The sequence below is a fragment of the Takifugu flavidus genome, chromosome 16 (genome assembly GCF_003711565.1).
Source record: "Takifugu flavidus isolate HTHZ2018 chromosome 16, ASM371156v2, whole genome shotgun sequence".
Classification (NCBI taxonomy): Eukaryota; Metazoa; Chordata; class Actinopteri; order Tetraodontiformes; family Tetraodontidae; genus Takifugu; species Takifugu flavidus.
This window is the reverse complement of record NC_079535.1, coordinates 29,587-45,564: the sequence shown is the minus strand read 5'-3', so window position 1 is coordinate 45,564 and position 15,978 is coordinate 29,587. Positions and strand designations below refer to the sequence as shown.

General features: G+C 45.1%; 5 non-coding genes across 5 annotated transcripts; all 5 read right to left on the bottom strand.

The window, feature by feature from the left end:
• Nucleotides 1–1,787: 1,787 nt before the first annotated feature.
• Nucleotides 1,788–1,859, bottom strand: trnag-ucc (transfer RNA glycine (anticodon UCC)). The gene has a single exon. It is a non-coding gene; the product is annotated as a tRNA-Gly (tRNA).
• A 3,375-nt stretch (nucleotides 1,860–5,234) lies between these two features.
• trnag-ucc (transfer RNA glycine (anticodon UCC)) lies at nucleotides 5,235–5,306 on the bottom strand. Its single transcript has one exon. It is a non-coding gene; the product is annotated as a tRNA-Gly (tRNA).
• Nucleotides 5,307–8,134: 2,828 nt separating this feature from the next.
• Nucleotides 8,135–8,206, bottom strand: trnag-ucc (transfer RNA glycine (anticodon UCC)). Its single transcript has one exon. It is a non-coding gene; the product is annotated as a tRNA-Gly (tRNA).
• A 3,373-nt stretch (nucleotides 8,207–11,579) lies between these two features.
• trnag-ucc (transfer RNA glycine (anticodon UCC)) lies at nucleotides 11,580–11,651 on the bottom strand. The gene has a single exon. It is a non-coding gene; the product is annotated as a tRNA-Gly (tRNA).
• Nucleotides 11,652–15,027: 3,376 nt separating this feature from the next.
• Nucleotides 15,028–15,099, bottom strand: trnag-ucc (transfer RNA glycine (anticodon UCC)). The gene has a single exon. It is a non-coding gene; the product is annotated as a tRNA-Gly (tRNA).
• Between the last annotated feature and the right edge of the window lie 879 nt (nucleotides 15,100–15,978).

The window sequence follows — 15,978 nt, the reverse complement described above, 5'->3', positions numbered from 1 at the left end:
TCTCCACTCTTTCTGTATCGGTGGAAGACACAACTGTTTACCTCCACCTGTTTGAATGCCTTGGTGATGGACTGTAAATGGACATGTGGAAGAACATCATTAGCTGAGCTGTGCTGGCGCTGTCTACCGACTCGTCGCGCTGGATGTTGAACCACCTGCACTAAGCGAGATCTCGGTCCAGTTGCTCTGTTAAGTTCTCAGACAGATGACACTCTTCTAGCAATCGTACTTGCTCCAAGGTGGACACGTCCTCAGAGAAGAATGTGTTTACTTGACCATATATAAGGGCTACCGAACTAAGCCCTTCGGAGATTTTAACGTCAGGACCACAAGACCTCCCGCGGACAAACTGCAGTGTCCGATTGATGCCTGACTTTTCTCTCCAATAAACATCTCTTCCAACCAAGTCTGTGAAGATTCCTTCCTCATCAACACATCTCGGTTACCATCAGAAGAAAATTCACCACAATATTCTGGGGTCTTTCTCTCCCTCTTAGGTTACCTTTCTTCCTGTTCTTTCTCAGTACTTTTGTAACTTTGCAGTTTTGTCTCGAATTCTCCAAAAGTTAGCGTGTCATTTGTCGGGGTGATATGCACAACAAATGGCTTATATGAATCACGTAGCCCTTTTAGTAGCATTGCTATTTGAAGCCCATCACTTATTTGCTTCTCTGCTCTTCTAAATGATGTGAATATCATCTGTGGTCGAACAATGTAGTCTGTAACTGTCTCATTGCTGGCCTTTGTTGTGAAATATAGCGAATAGCATTTTATGTTATAGCTATTTTAATAAAAGTAGAGTAGTTTTGTTGATAATGCGAGGAGGATTAACTGGGGTAAAGTGGACTGGGGAAACCGTATGTGAGCGTGTTTGTGAGAAGGAGGACAAAACAACAATGTGTGATATCTGCTTGGGTTAGGGTACTGAAGGCTGTGCACCCGTGCGTAGGCCGAGAGCCGCTTCAATATGGTCAACTATGGGCAATGTGACTCGGTTGATGCAAACTATGGAACTAAAGAAACGCCTCCTGCCATGTAATCATGCCTGTTTTAATAAAAGAGACAATGCTGGGGCGGAGTGAGAGTCCCCGGGACAGCGCGACAGCAGGCGTGGCTGTAACGGAGCGGGACTCCCCTTGGCCAAGGTAGAAAAGGAACTTTGACGTCTGGTCTCAATTTGTGGTGAACTTCGTTCGTGCGCCTGTCTGAGTACAGTTCTGAGGGTGATTTCGACGACACCTTGCAGAGTGAGGAAGGCTCGCAATACAAACTTACAATGCGGGGTTTATCTGTTCCCGCGTAGTGCTCTTGTAGAATCTCCAGCGCTCTTCTTCCGTCACGTTTTGCATCTCTCATTACCAAGGACAAACTCTTGTTGTCCACTAATTGCGCATATGCCTCACCGTTCTTTGCCTCATCTTCAGCGAAAACTTCTACGTCATCCTCATCGGCCTCCGGTCCTTTCTCAATTATGCCTCTGAGGCTGTGCAAGCCCCCGTGCGCCATGAAACATGTTTCCCAAAGTTCAAAACTTTTTTCGTCACTGTTGGATAAAAGTCTAAACCACCTCTGGCCGGCATGACTGGGCCCATAACCTGCAAGAGTGGACATTTCTGCAGCAGTCAAACCCTCAGGCAGTCTGGAGACGGCTGGAAAAAACACACGACGCTAGTCTGGGAGTTCACACATGTGACCGTCTATTTTGCGCATGCTCATAAAACCTGCCGGCATCTCAAACGCAGCGGCACATTATGTAATAGCGTTCGACGTAAAAGTGAGAATTTGGATGCGATGGCCGGGAATCGAACCCGGGTCAACTGCTTGGAAGGCAGCTATGCTCACCACTATACCACCATCGCGACGCGGGCAGCATCTGCCCAGCACATCTGGAAGCGAAGACAAATGGCACCAAAGGACTTGAGGGAAAGACTTTTCCTATGTAAATGATGTGATGCAGCATCTTTTAACTGCCGCTGTCTTTTAGTGCCCATTTTGTACAGTTCAATTTAATCCAAGTGCGTAACAACACGCAAGAACTCAAAGGCAGCGGGCTCGCGCTCCTCACGTCAGCGTGCGCTCACCTCCACTTGACGGACGCAACAGAGAGGAAGGGGAACGTAAGGTGGTTGTTGAGAAACATTGTAATTTAGTGTACTAAGTTGTGATATATAATTTTCAGTCATAGTTTTATGGCCCAAGAATTAACACTGGCATCAACCTTTCGATTCAGGTCACGCCCATGTTGATCCTGTTTTTTTTGTTGTTTTTTTTTAAAGTCCCGTTCCCCATGATTAAGCAGGAAGACGACTGATTTCGTTAATCGCTAATAAATACGCCCAGGTGGCTAAAAGACAATTTTGTCCCAGGAAGGAATTATTTGCCGGCTTCAGCGCAGGTAAAGCTGCAAAACTCAATAGTGTTGTGCGTCATTACGCGTGGTGACGCCAAGCTCTTCACCACGGTATAGCTGTGAAATATGACGGCAGCATGTTGTGCAAATTACAAGAACGAATAGATTCCCGTGTTACATTCCAAAATGCATCACATTATAGCAAATCTTGTTGCTAAAGTCCACGAAACCCTAATATTCATATGAACCGTTGAAAGTGACAAGTCAACACCGAGGGTTCAACACCAGAAAAGAACAAAATCAAGTCACATCAGGCTAACTGAGACAATTGTACGTTTTTTCTTTGAATTTAATTTAATCTGTGCAGTGCAGAAGGAACACAGGAAACCGTCATAGAGAGTGCTGCTCTTTCTATGGTGGGTTTTAATTGCGGGGGCGAATTAACACTTGTGCTCAAATGTGACCACTTCAATTCATTTGCATTTACCAGAGACAATGTCACTGGTCTATTGCAGCATCTAATCAACTTGCATCGTGGCGCACAATAACCAAGTGACATCTCCACTCTTTCTGTATCGGTGGAAGACACAACTGTTTACCTCCACCTGTTTGAATGCCTTGGTGATGGACTGTAAATGGACATGTGGAAGAACATCATTAGCTGAGCTGTGCTGGCGCTGTCTACCGACTCGTCGCGCTGGATGTTGAACCACCTGCACTAAGCGAGATCTCGGTCCAGTTGCTCTGTTAAGTTCTCAGACAGATGACACTCTTCTAGCAATCGTACTTGCTCCAAGGTGGACACGACCACGCACTAATGACCTTCGCCTTCAAAAGAGGTGGCTTCATAATGGCGTGCATAAAAAAAAGTTCCGTTTTTTAACATTGTTTAAAAATCGGCATTAATGTAAGCATTTTTTCAAAAAATTAAAGCAACTTTAAAAAAAAAAAAAATAAAATCTATTGTGACCAGTGCTATTTTTAGAGCATGCCGTGCGGGCGCCTTGAGTGGTCATCCCGGACGACCGTGTGGGTGACCTACATTTAAAAAAAAACAAACAACAACATTAATTCACAATCATGTAGTATCTGAAGCCTGTGTATCTATTCTCTGCAGGCCTTGACCTCTGTAAGAACTTAACTTGTTTGTCAGCCATCCTGGCGCCATCTTACACATGTTGCATATGTGTCCTGTCACCTGTGTTTTCATGTGCTTGTGATTGAATGTCTTGTTTTTTCCTGTGTGAGGAGCTGCTAAGAGGGAGTCCTGGGGCCAACAGGCTCCTGTGTCTTCTTCTTATGGACTGGACTCTGTACTATTTGGTTGGCTATATTGTGTTATGAGGTCCTCAGAGAAGAATGTGTTTACTTGACCATATATAAGGGGCTACCGAACTAAGCCCTTCGGAGATTTTAACGTCAGGACCACAAGACCTCCCGCGGACAAACTGCAGTGTCCGATTGATGCCTGACTTTTCTCTCCAATAAACATCTCTCCAACCAAGTCTGTGAAGATTCCTTCCTCATCAACACATCTCGGTTACCATCAGAAGAAAATTCACCACATATTCTGGGGTCTTTCTCTCCCTCTTAGGTTACCTTTCTTCCTGTTCTTTCTCAGTACTTTTGTAACTTTGCAGTTTTGTCTTGAATTCTCCAAAAGTTAGCGTGTCATTTGTCGGGGTGATATGCACAACAAATGGCTTATATGAATCACGTAGCCCTTTTAGTAGCATTGCTATTTGAAGCCCATCACTTATTTGCTTCTCTGCTCTTCTAAATGATGTGAATATCATCTGTGGTCGAACAATGTAGTCTGTAACTGTCTCATTGCTGGCCTTTGTTGTGAAATATAGCGAATAGCATTTTATGTTATAGCTATTTTAATAAAAGTAGAGTAGTTTCGTTGATAATGCGAGGAGGATTAACTGGGGTAAAGTGGACTGGGGAAACCGTATGTGAGCGTGTTTGTGAGAAGGAGGACAAAACAACAATGTGTGATATCTGCTTGGGTTAGGGTACTGAAGGCTGTGCACCCGTGCGTAGGCCGAGAGCCGCTTCAATATGGTCAACTATGGGCAATGTGACTCGGTTGATGCAAACTATGGAACTAAAGAAACGCCTCCTGCCATGTAATCATGCCTGTTTTAATAAAAGAGACAATGCTGGGGCGGAGTGAGAGTCCCCGGGACAGCGCGACAGCAGGCGTGGCTGTAACGGAGCGGGACTCCCCTTGGCCAAGGTAGAAAAGGAACTTTGACGTCTGGTCTCAATTTGTGGTGAACTTCGTTCGTGCGCCTGTCTGAGTACAGTTCTGAGGGTGATTTCGACGACACCTTGCAGAGTGAGGAAGGCTCGCAATACAAACTTACAATGCGGGGTTTATCTGTTCCCGCGTAGTGCTCTTGTAGAATCTCCAGCGCTCTTCTTCCGTCACGTTTTGCATCTCTCATTACCAAGGACAAACTCTTGTTGTCCACTAATTGCGCATATGCCTCACCGTTCTTTGCCTCATCTTCAGCGAAAACTTCTACGTCATCCTCATCGGCCTCCGGTCCTTTCTCAATTATGCCTCTGAGGCTGTGCAAGCCCCCGTGCGCCATGAAACATGTTTCCCAAAGTTCAAAACTTTTTTCGTCACTGTTGGATAAAAGTCTAAACCACCTCTGGCCGGCATGACTGGGCCCATAACCTGCAAGAGTGGACATTTCTGCAGCAGTCAAACCCTCAGGCAGTCTGGAGACGGCTGGAAAAAACACACGACGCTAGTCTGGGAGTTCACACATGTGACCGTCTATTTTGCGCATGCTCATAAAACCTGCCGGCATCTCAAACGCAGCGGCACATTATGTAATAGCGTTCGACGTAAAAGTGAGAATTTGGATGCGATGGCCGGGAATCGAACCCGGGTCAACTGCTTGGAAGGCAGCTATGCTCACCACTATACCACCATCGCGACGCGGGCAGCATCTGCCCAGCACATCTGGAAGCGAAGACAAATGGCACCAAAGGACTTGAGGGAAAGACTTTTCCTATGTAAATGATGTGATGCAGCATCTTTTAACTGCCGCTGTCTTTTAGTGCCCATTTTGTACAGTTCAATTTAATCCAAGTGCGTAACAACACGCAAGAACTCAAAGGCAGCGGGCTCGCGCTCCTCACGTCAGCGTGCGCTCACCTCCACTTGACGGACGCAACAGAGAGGAAGGGGAACGTAAGGTGGTTGTTGAGAAACATTGTAATTTAGTGTACTAAGTTGTGATATATAATTTTCAGTCATAGTTTTATGGCCCAAGAATTAACACTGGCATCAACCTTTCGATTCAGGTCACGCCCATGTTGATCCTGTTTTGTTTGTTTTTTTTTTTAAAGTCCCGTTCCCCATGATTAAGCAGGAAGACGACTGATTTCGTTAATCGCTAATAAATACGCCCAGGTGGCTAAAAGACAATTTTGTCCCAGGAAGGATTTATTTGCCGGCTTCAGCGCAGGTAAAGCTGCAAAACTCAATAGTGTTGTGCGTCATTACGCGTGGTGACGCCAAGCTCTTCACCACAGTATAGCTGTGAAATATGACGGCAGCATGTTGTGCAAATTACAAGAACGAATAGATTCCCGTGTTACATTCCAAAATGCATCACATTATAGCAAATCTTGTTGCTAAAGTCCACGAAACCCTAATATTCATATGAACCGTTGAAAGTGACAAGTCAACACCGAGGGTTCAACACCAGAAAAGAACAAAATCAAGTCACATCAGGCTAACTGAGACAATTGTAAGTTTTTTCTTTGAATTTAATTTAATCTGTGCAGTGCAGAAGGAACACAGGAAACCGTCATAGAGAGTGCTGCTCTTTCTATGATGGGTTTTAATTGCGGGGGCGAATTAACACTTGTGCTCAAATGTGACCACTTCAATTCATTTGCATTTACCAGAGACAATGTCACTGGTCTATTGCAGCATCTAATCAACTTGCATCGTGGCGCACAATAACCAAGTGACATCTCCACTCTTTCTGTATCGGTGGAAGACACAACTGTTTACCTCCACCTGTTTGAATGCCTTGGTGATGGACTGTAAATGGACATGTGGAAGAACATCATTAGCTGAGCTGTGCTGGCGCTGTCTACCGACTCGTCGCGCTGGATGTTGAACCACCTGCACTAAGCGAGATCTCGGTCCAGTTGCTCTGTTAAGTTCTCAGACAGATGACACTCTTCTAGCAATCGTACTTGCTCCAAGGTGGACACGTCCTCAGAGAAGAATGTTTTACTTGACCATATATAAAGGGCTACCGAACTTAGCCCTTCGGAGATTTTAACGTCAGGACAACAAGACCTCCCGCGGACAAACTGCAGTGTCCGATTGATGCCTGACTTTTCTCTCCAATAAACATCTCTTCCAACCAAGTCTGTGAAGATTCCTTCCTCATCAACACATCTCGGTTACCATCAGAAGAAAATTCACCACAATATTCTGGGGTCTTTCTCTCCCTCTTAGGTTACCTTTCTTCCTGTTCTTTCTCAGTACTTTTGTAACTTTGCAGTTTTGTCTTGAATTCTCCAAAAGTTAGCGTGTCATTTGTCGGGGTGATATGCACAACAAATGGCTTATATGAATCACGTAGCCCTTTTAGTAGCATTGCTATTTGAAGCCCATCACTTATTTGCTTCTCTGCTCTTCTAAATGATGTGAATATCATCTGTGGTCGAACAATGTAGTCTGTAACTGTCTCATTGCTGGCCTTTGTTGTGAAATATAGCGAATAGCATTTTGTTTAGCTATTTTAATAAAAGTAGAGTAGTTTTGTTGATAATGCGAGGAGGATTAACTGGGGTAAAGTGGACTGGGGAAACCGTATGTGAGCGTGTTTGTGAGAAGGAGGACAAAACAACAATGTGTGATATCTGCTTGGGTTAGGGTACTGAAGGCTGTGCACCCGTGCGTAGGCCGAGAGCCGCTTCAATATGGTCAACTATGGGCAATGTGACTCGGTTGATGCAAACTATGGAACTAAAGAAACGCCTCCTGCCATGTAATCATGCCTGTTTTAATAAAAGAGACAATGCTGGGGCGGAGTGAGAGTCCCCGGGACAGCGCGACAGCAGGCGTGGCTGTAACGGAGCGGGACTCCCCTTGGCCAAGGTAGAAAAGGAACTTTGACGTCTGGTCTCAATTTGTGGTGAACTTCGTTCGTGCGCCTGTCTGAGTACAGTTCTGAGGGATTGACGACACCTTGCAGAGTGAGGAAGGCTCGCAATACAAACTTACAATGCGGGGTTTATCTGTTCCCGCGTAGTGCTCTTGTAGAATCTCCAGCGCTCTTCTTCCGTCACGTTTTGCATCTCTCATTACCAAGGACAAACTCTTGTTGTCCACTAATTGCGCATATGCCTCACCGTTCTTTGCCTCATCTTCAGCGAAAACTTCTACGTCATCCTCATCGGCCTCCGGTCCTTTCTCAATTATGCCTCTGAGGCTGTGCAAGCCCCCGTGCGCCATGAAACATGTTTCCCAAAGTTCAAAACTTTTTTCGTCACTGTTGGATAAAAGTCTAAACCACCTCTGGCCGGCATGACTGGGCCCATAACCTGCAAGAGTGGACATTTCTGCAGCAGTCAAACCCTCAGGCAGTCTGGAGACGGCTGGAAAAAACACACGACGCTAGTCTGGGAGTTCACACATGTGACCGTCTATTTTGCGCATGCTCATAAAACCTGCCGGCATCTCAAACGCAGCGGCACATTATGTAATAGCGTTCGACGTAAAAGTGAGAATTTGGATGCGATGGCCGGGAATCGAACCCGGGTCAACTGCTTGGAAGGCAGCTATGCTCACCACTATACCCCCATCGCGACGCGGGCAGCATCTGCCCAGCACATCTGGAAGCGAAGACAAATGGCACCAAAGGACTTGAGGGAAAGACTTTTCCTATGTAAATGATGTGATGCAGCATCTTTTAACTGCCGCTGTCTTTTAGTGCCCATTTTGTACAGTTCAATTTAATCCAAGTGCGTAACAACACGCAAGAACTCAAAGGCAGCGGGCTCGCGCTCCTCACGTCAGCGTGCGCTCACCTCCACTTGACGGACGCAACAGAGAGGAAGGGGAACGTAAGGTGGTTGTTGAGAAACATTGTAATTTAGTGTACTAAGTTGTGATATATAATTTTCAGTCATAGTTTTATGGCCCAAGAATTAACACTGGCATCAACCTTTCGATTCAGGTCACGCCCATGTTGATCCTGTTTTTTTGTTGTTTTTTTTTAAAGTCCCGTTCCCCATGATTAAGCAGGAAGACGACTGATTTCGTTAATCGCTAATAAATACGCCCAGGTGGCTAAAAGACAATTTTGTCCCAGGAAGGAATTATTTGCCGGCTTCAGCGCAGGTAAAGCTGCAAAACTCAATAGTGTTGTGCGTCATTACGCGTGGTGACGCCAAGCTCTTCACCACGGTATAGCTGTGAAATATGACGGCAGCATGTTGTGCAAATTACAAGAACGAATAGATTCCCGTGTTACATTCCAAAATGCATCACATTATAGCAAATCTTGTTGCTAAAGTCCACGAAACCCTAATATTCATATGAACCGTTGAAAGTGACAAGTCAACACCGAGGGTTCAACACCAGAAAAGAACAAAATCAAGTCACATCAGGCTAACTGAGACAATTGTACGTTTTTTCTTTGAATTTAATTTAATCTGTGCAGTGCAGAAGGAACACAGGAAACCGTCATAGAGAGTGCTGCTCTTTCTATGGTGGGTTTTAATTGCGGGGGAATTAACACTTGTGCTCAAATGTGACCACTTCAATTCATTTGCATTTACCAGAGACAATGTCACTGGTCTATTGCAGCATCTAATCAACTTGCATCGTGGCGCACAATAACCAAGTGACATCTCCACTCTTTCTGTATCGGTGGAAGACACAACTGTTTACCTCCACCTGTTTGAATGCCTTGGTGATGGACTGTAAATGGACATGTGGAAGAACATCATTAGCTGAGCTGTGCTGGCGCTGTCTACCGACTCGTCGCGCTGGATGTTGAACCACCTGCACTAAGCGAGATCTCGGTCCAGTTGCTCTGTTAAGTTCTCAGACAGATGACACTCTTCTAGCAATCGTACTTGCTCCAAGGTGGACACGACCACGCACTAATGACCTTCGCCTTCAAAAGAGGTGGCTTCATAATGGCGTGCATAAAAAAAAGTTCCGTTTTTTAACATTGTTTAAAAATCGGCATTAATGTAAGCATTTTTTCAAAAAATTAAAGCAACTTTAAAAAAAAAAAAAAAAAAATCTATTGTGACCAGTGCTATTTTTAGAGCATGCCGTGCGGGCGCCTTGAGTGGTCATCCCGGACGACCGTGTGGGTGACCTACATTTAAAAAAAAACAAACAACAACATTAATTCACAATCATGTAGTATCTGAAGCCTGTGTATCTATTCTCTGCAGGCCTTGACCTCTGTAAGAACTTAACTTGTTTGTCAGCCATCCTGGCGCCATCTTACACATGTTGCATATGTGTCCTGTCACCTGTGTTTTCATGTGCTTGTGATTGAATGTCTTGTTTTTTCCTGTGTGAGGAGCTGCTAAGAGGGAGTCCTGGGGCCAACAGGCTCCTGTGTCTTCTTCTTATGGACTGGACTCTGTACTATTTGGTTGGCTATATTGTGTTATGAGGTCCTCAGAGAAGATGTGTTTACTTGACCATATATAAGGGGCTACCGAACTAAGCCCTTCGGAGATTTTAACGTCAGGACCACAAGACCTCCCGCGGACAAACTGCAGTGTCCGATTGATGCCTGACTTTTCTCTCCAATAAACATCTCTTCCAACCAAGTCTGTGAAGATTCCTTCCTCATCAACACATCTCGGTTACCATCAGAAGAAAATTCACCACAATATTCTGGGGTCTTTCTCTCCCTCTTAGGTTACCTTTCTTCCTGTTCTTTCTCAGTACTTTTGTAACTTTGCAGTTTTGTCTTGAATTCTCCAAAAGTTAGCGTGTCATTTGTCGGGGTGATATGCACAACAAATGGCTTATATGAATCACGTAGCCCTTTTAGTAGCATTGCTATTTGAAGCCCATCACTTATTTGCTTCTCTGCTCTTCTAAATGATGTGAATATCATCTGTGGTCGAACAATGTAGTCTGTAACTGTCTCATTGCTGGCCTTTGTTGTGAAATATAGCGAATAGCATTTTATGTTATAGCTATTTTAATAAAAGTAGAGTAGTTTCGTTGATAATGCGAGGAGGATTAACTGGGGTAAAGTGGACTGGGGAAACCGTATGTGAGCGTGTTTGTGAGAAGGAGGACAAAACAACAATGTGTGATATCTGCTTGGGTTAGGGTACTGAAGGCTGTGCACCCGTGCGTAGGCCGAGAGCCGCTTCAATATGGTCAACTATGGGCAATGTGACTCGGTTGATGCAAACTATGGAACTAAAGAAACGCCTCCTGCCATGTAATCATGCCTGTTTTAATAAAAGAGACAATGCTGGGGCGGAGTGAGAGTCCCCGGGACAGCGCGACAGCAGGCGTGGCTGTAACGGAGCGGGACTCCCCTTGGCCAAGGTAGAAAAGGAACTTTGACGTCTGGTCTCAATTTGTGTGAACTTCGTTCGTGCGCCTGTCTGAGTACAGTTCTGAGGGTGATTTCGACGACACCTTGCAGAGTGAGGAAGGCTCGCAATACAAACTTACAATGCGGGGTTTATCTGTTCCCGCGTAGTGCTCTTGTAGAATCTCCAGCGCTCTTCTTCCGTCACGTTTTGCATCTCTCATTACCAAGGACAAACTCTTGTTGTCCACTAATTGCGCATATGCCTCACCGTTCTTTGCCTCATCTTCAGCGAAAACTTCTACGTCATCCTCATCGGCCTCCGGTCCTTTCTCAATTATGCCTCTGAGGCTGTGCAAGCCCCCGTGCGCCATGAAACATGTTTCCCAAAGTTCAAAACTTTTTTCGTCACTGTTGGATAAAAGTCTAAACCACCTCTGGCCGGCATGACTGGGCCCATAACCTGCAAGAGTGGACATTTCTGCAGCAGTCAAACCCTCAGGCAGTCTGGAGACGGCTGGAAAAAACACACGACGACTAGTCTGGGAGTTCACACATGTGACCGTCTATTTTGCGCATGCTCATAAAACCTGCCGGCATCTCAAACGCAGCGGCACATTATGTAATAGCGTTCGACGTAAAAGTGAGAATTTGGATGCGATGGCCGGGAATCGAACCCGGGTCAACTGCTTGGAAGGCAGCTATGCTCACCACTATACCACCATCGCGACGCGGGCAGCATCTGCCCAGCACATCTGGAAGCGAAGACAAATGGCACCAAAGGACTTGAGGGAAAGACTTTTCCTATGTAAATGATGTGATGCAGCATCTTTTAACTGCCGCTGTCTTTTAGTGCCCATTTTGTACAGTTCAATTTAATCCAAGTGCGTAACAACACGCAAGAACTCAAAGGCAGCGGGCTCGCGCTCCTCACGTCAGCGTGCGCTCACCTCCACTTGACGGACGCAACAGAGAGGAAGGGGAACGTAAGGTGGTTGTTGAGAAACATTGTAATTTAGTGTACTAAGTTGTGATATATAATTTTCAGTCATAGTTTTATGGCCCAAGAATTAACACTGGCATCAACCTTTCGATTCAGGTCACGCCCATGTTGATCCTGTTTTTTTGTTGTTTTTTTTTAAAGTCCCGTTCCCCATGATTAAGCAGGAAGACGACTGATTTCGTTAATCGCTAATAAATACGCCCAGGTGGCTAAAAGACAATTTTGTCCCAGGAAGGAATTATTTGCCGGCTTCAGCGCAGGTAAAGCTGCAAAACTCAATAGTGTTGTGCGTCATTACGCGTGGTGACGCCAAGCTCTTCACCACGGTATAGCTGTGAAATATGACGGCAGCATGTTGTGCAAATTACAAGAACGAATAGATTCCCGTGTTACATTCCAAAATGCATCACATTATAGCAAATCTTGTTGCTAAAGTCCACGAAACCCTAATATTCATATGAACCGTTGAAAGTGACAAGTCAACACCGAGGGTTCAACACCAGAAAAGAACAAAATCAAGTCACATCAGGCTAACTGAGACAATTGTACGTTTTTTCTTTGAATTTAATTTAATCTGTGCAGTGCAGAAGGAACACAGGAAACCGTCATAGAGAGTGCTGCTCTTTCTATGGTGGGTTTTAATTGCGGGGGCGAATTAACACTTGTGCTCAAATGTGACCACTTCAATTCATTTGCATTTACCAGAGGCAATGTCACTGGTCTATTGCAGCATCTAATCAACTTGCATCGTGGCGCACAATAACCAAGTGACATCTCCACTCTTTCTGTATCGGTGGAAGACACAACTGTTTACCTCCACCTGTTTGAATGCCTTGGTGATGGACTGTAAATGGACATGTGGAAGAACATCATTAGCTGAGCTGTGCTGGCGCTGTCTACCGACTCGTCGCGCTGGATGTTGAACCACCTGCACTAAGCGAGATCTCGGTCCAGTTGCTCTGTTAAGTTCTCAGACAGATGACACTCTTCTAGCAATCGTACTTGCTCCAAGGTGGACACGACCACGCACTAATGACCTTCGCCTTCAAAAGAGGTGGCTTCATAATGGCGTGCATAAAAAAAAGTTCCGTTTTTTAACATTGTTTAAAAATCGGCATTAATGTAAGCATTTTTTCAAAAAATTAAAGCAACTTTAAAAAAAAAAATAAAAAAAATCTATTGTGACCAGTGCTATTTTTAGAGCATGCCGTGCGGGCGCCTTGAGTGGTCATCCCGGACGACCGTGTGGGTGACCTACATTTAAAAAAAACAAACAACAACATTAATTCACAATCATGTAGTATCTGAAGCCTGTGTATCTATTCTCTGCAGGCCTTGACCTCTGTAAGAACTTAACTTGTTTGTCAGCCATCCTGGCGCCATCTTACACATGTTGCATATGTGTCCTGTCACCTGTGTTTTCATGTGCTTGTGATTGAATGTCTTGTTTTTTCCTGTGTGAGGAGCTGCTAAGAGGGAGTCCTGGGGCCAACAGGCTCCTGTGTCTTCTTCTTATGGACTGGACTCTGTACTATTTGGTTGGCTATATTGTGTTATGAGGTCCTCAGAGAAGAATGTGTTTACTTGACCATATATAAGGGGCTACCGAACTAAGCCCTTCGGAGATTTTAACGTCAGGACCACAAGACCTCCCGCGGACAAACTGCAGTGTCCGATTGATGCCTGACTTTTCTCTCCAATAAACATCTCTTCCAACCAAGTCTGTGAAGATTCCTTCCTCATCAACACATCTCGGTTACCATCAGAAGAAAATTCACCACAATATTCTGGGGTCTTTCTCTCCCTCTTAGGTTACCTTTCTTCCTGTTCTTTCTCAGTACTTTTGTAACTTTGCAGTTTTGTCTTGAATTCTCCAAAAGTTAGCGTGTCATTTGTCGGGGTGATATGCACAACAAATGGCTTATATGAATCACGTAGCCCTTTTAGTAGCATTGCTATTTGAAGCCCATCACTTATTTGCTTCTCTGCTCTTCTAAATGATGTGAATATCATCTGTGGTCGAACAATGTAGTCTGTAACTGTCTCATTGCTGGCCTTTGTTGTGAAATATAGCGAATAGCATTTTATGTTATAGCTATTTTAATAAAAGTAGAGTAGTTTTGTTGATAATGCGAGGAGGATTAACTGGGGTAAAGTGGACTGGGGAAACCGTATGTGAGCGTGTTTGTGAGAAGGAGGACAAAACAACAATGTGTGATATCTGCTTGGGTTAGGGTACTGAAGGCTGTGCACCCGTGCGTAGGCCGAGAGCCGCTTCAATATGGTCAACTATGGGCAATGTGACTCGGTTGATGCAAACTATGGAACTAAAGAAACGCCTCCTGCCATGTAATCATGCCTGTTTTAATAAAAGAGACAATGCTGGGGCGGAGTGAGAGTCCCCGGGACAGCGCGACAGCAGGCGTGGCTGTAACGGAGCGGGACTCCCCTTGGCCAAGGTAGAAAAGGAACTTTGACGTCTGGTCTCAATTTGTGGTGAACTTCGTTCGTGCGCCTGTCTGAGTACAGTTCTGAGGGTGATTTCGACGACACCTTGCAGAGTGAGGAAGGCTCGCAATACAAACTTACAATGCAGGGTTTATCTGTTCCCGCGTAGTGCTCTTGTAGAATCTCCAGCGCTCTTCTTCCGTCACGTTTTGCATCTCTCATTACCAAGGACAAACTCTTGTTGTCCACTAATTGCGCATATGCCTCACCGTTCTTTGCCTCATCTTCAGCGAAAACTTCTACGTCATCCTCATCGGCCTCCGGTCCTTTCTCAATTATGCCTCTGAGGCTGTGCAAGCCCCCGTGCGCCATGAAACATGTTTCCCAAAGTTCAAAACTTTTTTCGTCACTGTTGGATAAAAGTCTAAACCACCTCTGGCCGGCATGACTGGGCCCATAACCTGCAAGAGTGGACATTTCTGCAGCAGTCAAACCCTCAGGCAGTCTGGAGACGGCTGGAAAAAACACACGACGCTAGTCTGGGAGTTCACACATGTGACCGTCTATTTTGCGCATGCTCATAAAACCTGCCGGCATCTCAAACGCAGCGGCACATTATGTAATAGCGTTCGACGTAAAAGTGAGAATTTGGATGCGATGGCCGGGAATCGAACCCGGGTCAACTGCTTGGAAGGCAGCTATGCTCACCACTATACCACCATCGCGACGCGGGCAGCATCTGCCCAGCACATCTGGAAGCGAAGACAAATGGCACCAAAGGACTTGAGGGAAAGACTTTTCCTATGTAAATGATGTGATGCAGCATCTTTTAACTGCCGCTGTCTTTTAGTGCCCATTTTGTACAGTTCAATTTAATCCAAGTGCGTAACAACACGCAAGAACTCAAAGGCAGCGGGCTCGCGCTCCTCACGTCAGCGTGCGCTCACCTCCACTTGACGGACGCAACAGAGAGGAAGGGGAACGTAAGGTGGTTGTTGAGAAACATTGTAATTTAGTGTACTAAGTTGTGATATATAATTTTCAGTCATAGTTTTATGGCCCAAGAATTAACACTGGCATCAACCTTTCGATTCAGGTCACGCCCATGTTGATCCTGTTTTTTTGTTGTTTTTTTTTAAAGTCCCGTTCCCCATGATTAAGCAGGAAGACGACTGATTTCGTTAATCGCTAATAAATACGCCCAGGTGGCTAAAAGACAATTTTGTCCCAGGAAGGAATTATTTGCCGGCTTCAGCGCAGGTAAAGCTGCAAAACTCAATAGTGTTGTGCGTCATTACGCGTGGTGACGCCAAGCTCTTCACCACGGTATAGCTGTGAAATATGACGGCAGCATGTTGTGCAAATTACAAGAACGAATAGATTCCCGTGTTACATTCCAAAATGCATCACATTATAGCAAATCTTGTTGCTAAAGTCCACGAAACCCTAATATTCATATGAACCGTTGAAAGTGACAAGTCAACACCGAGGGTTCAACACCAGAAAAGAACAAAATCAAGTCACATCAGGCTAACTGAGACAATTGTACGTTTTTTCTTTGAATTTAATTTAATCTGTGCAGTGCAGAAGGAACACAGGAAACC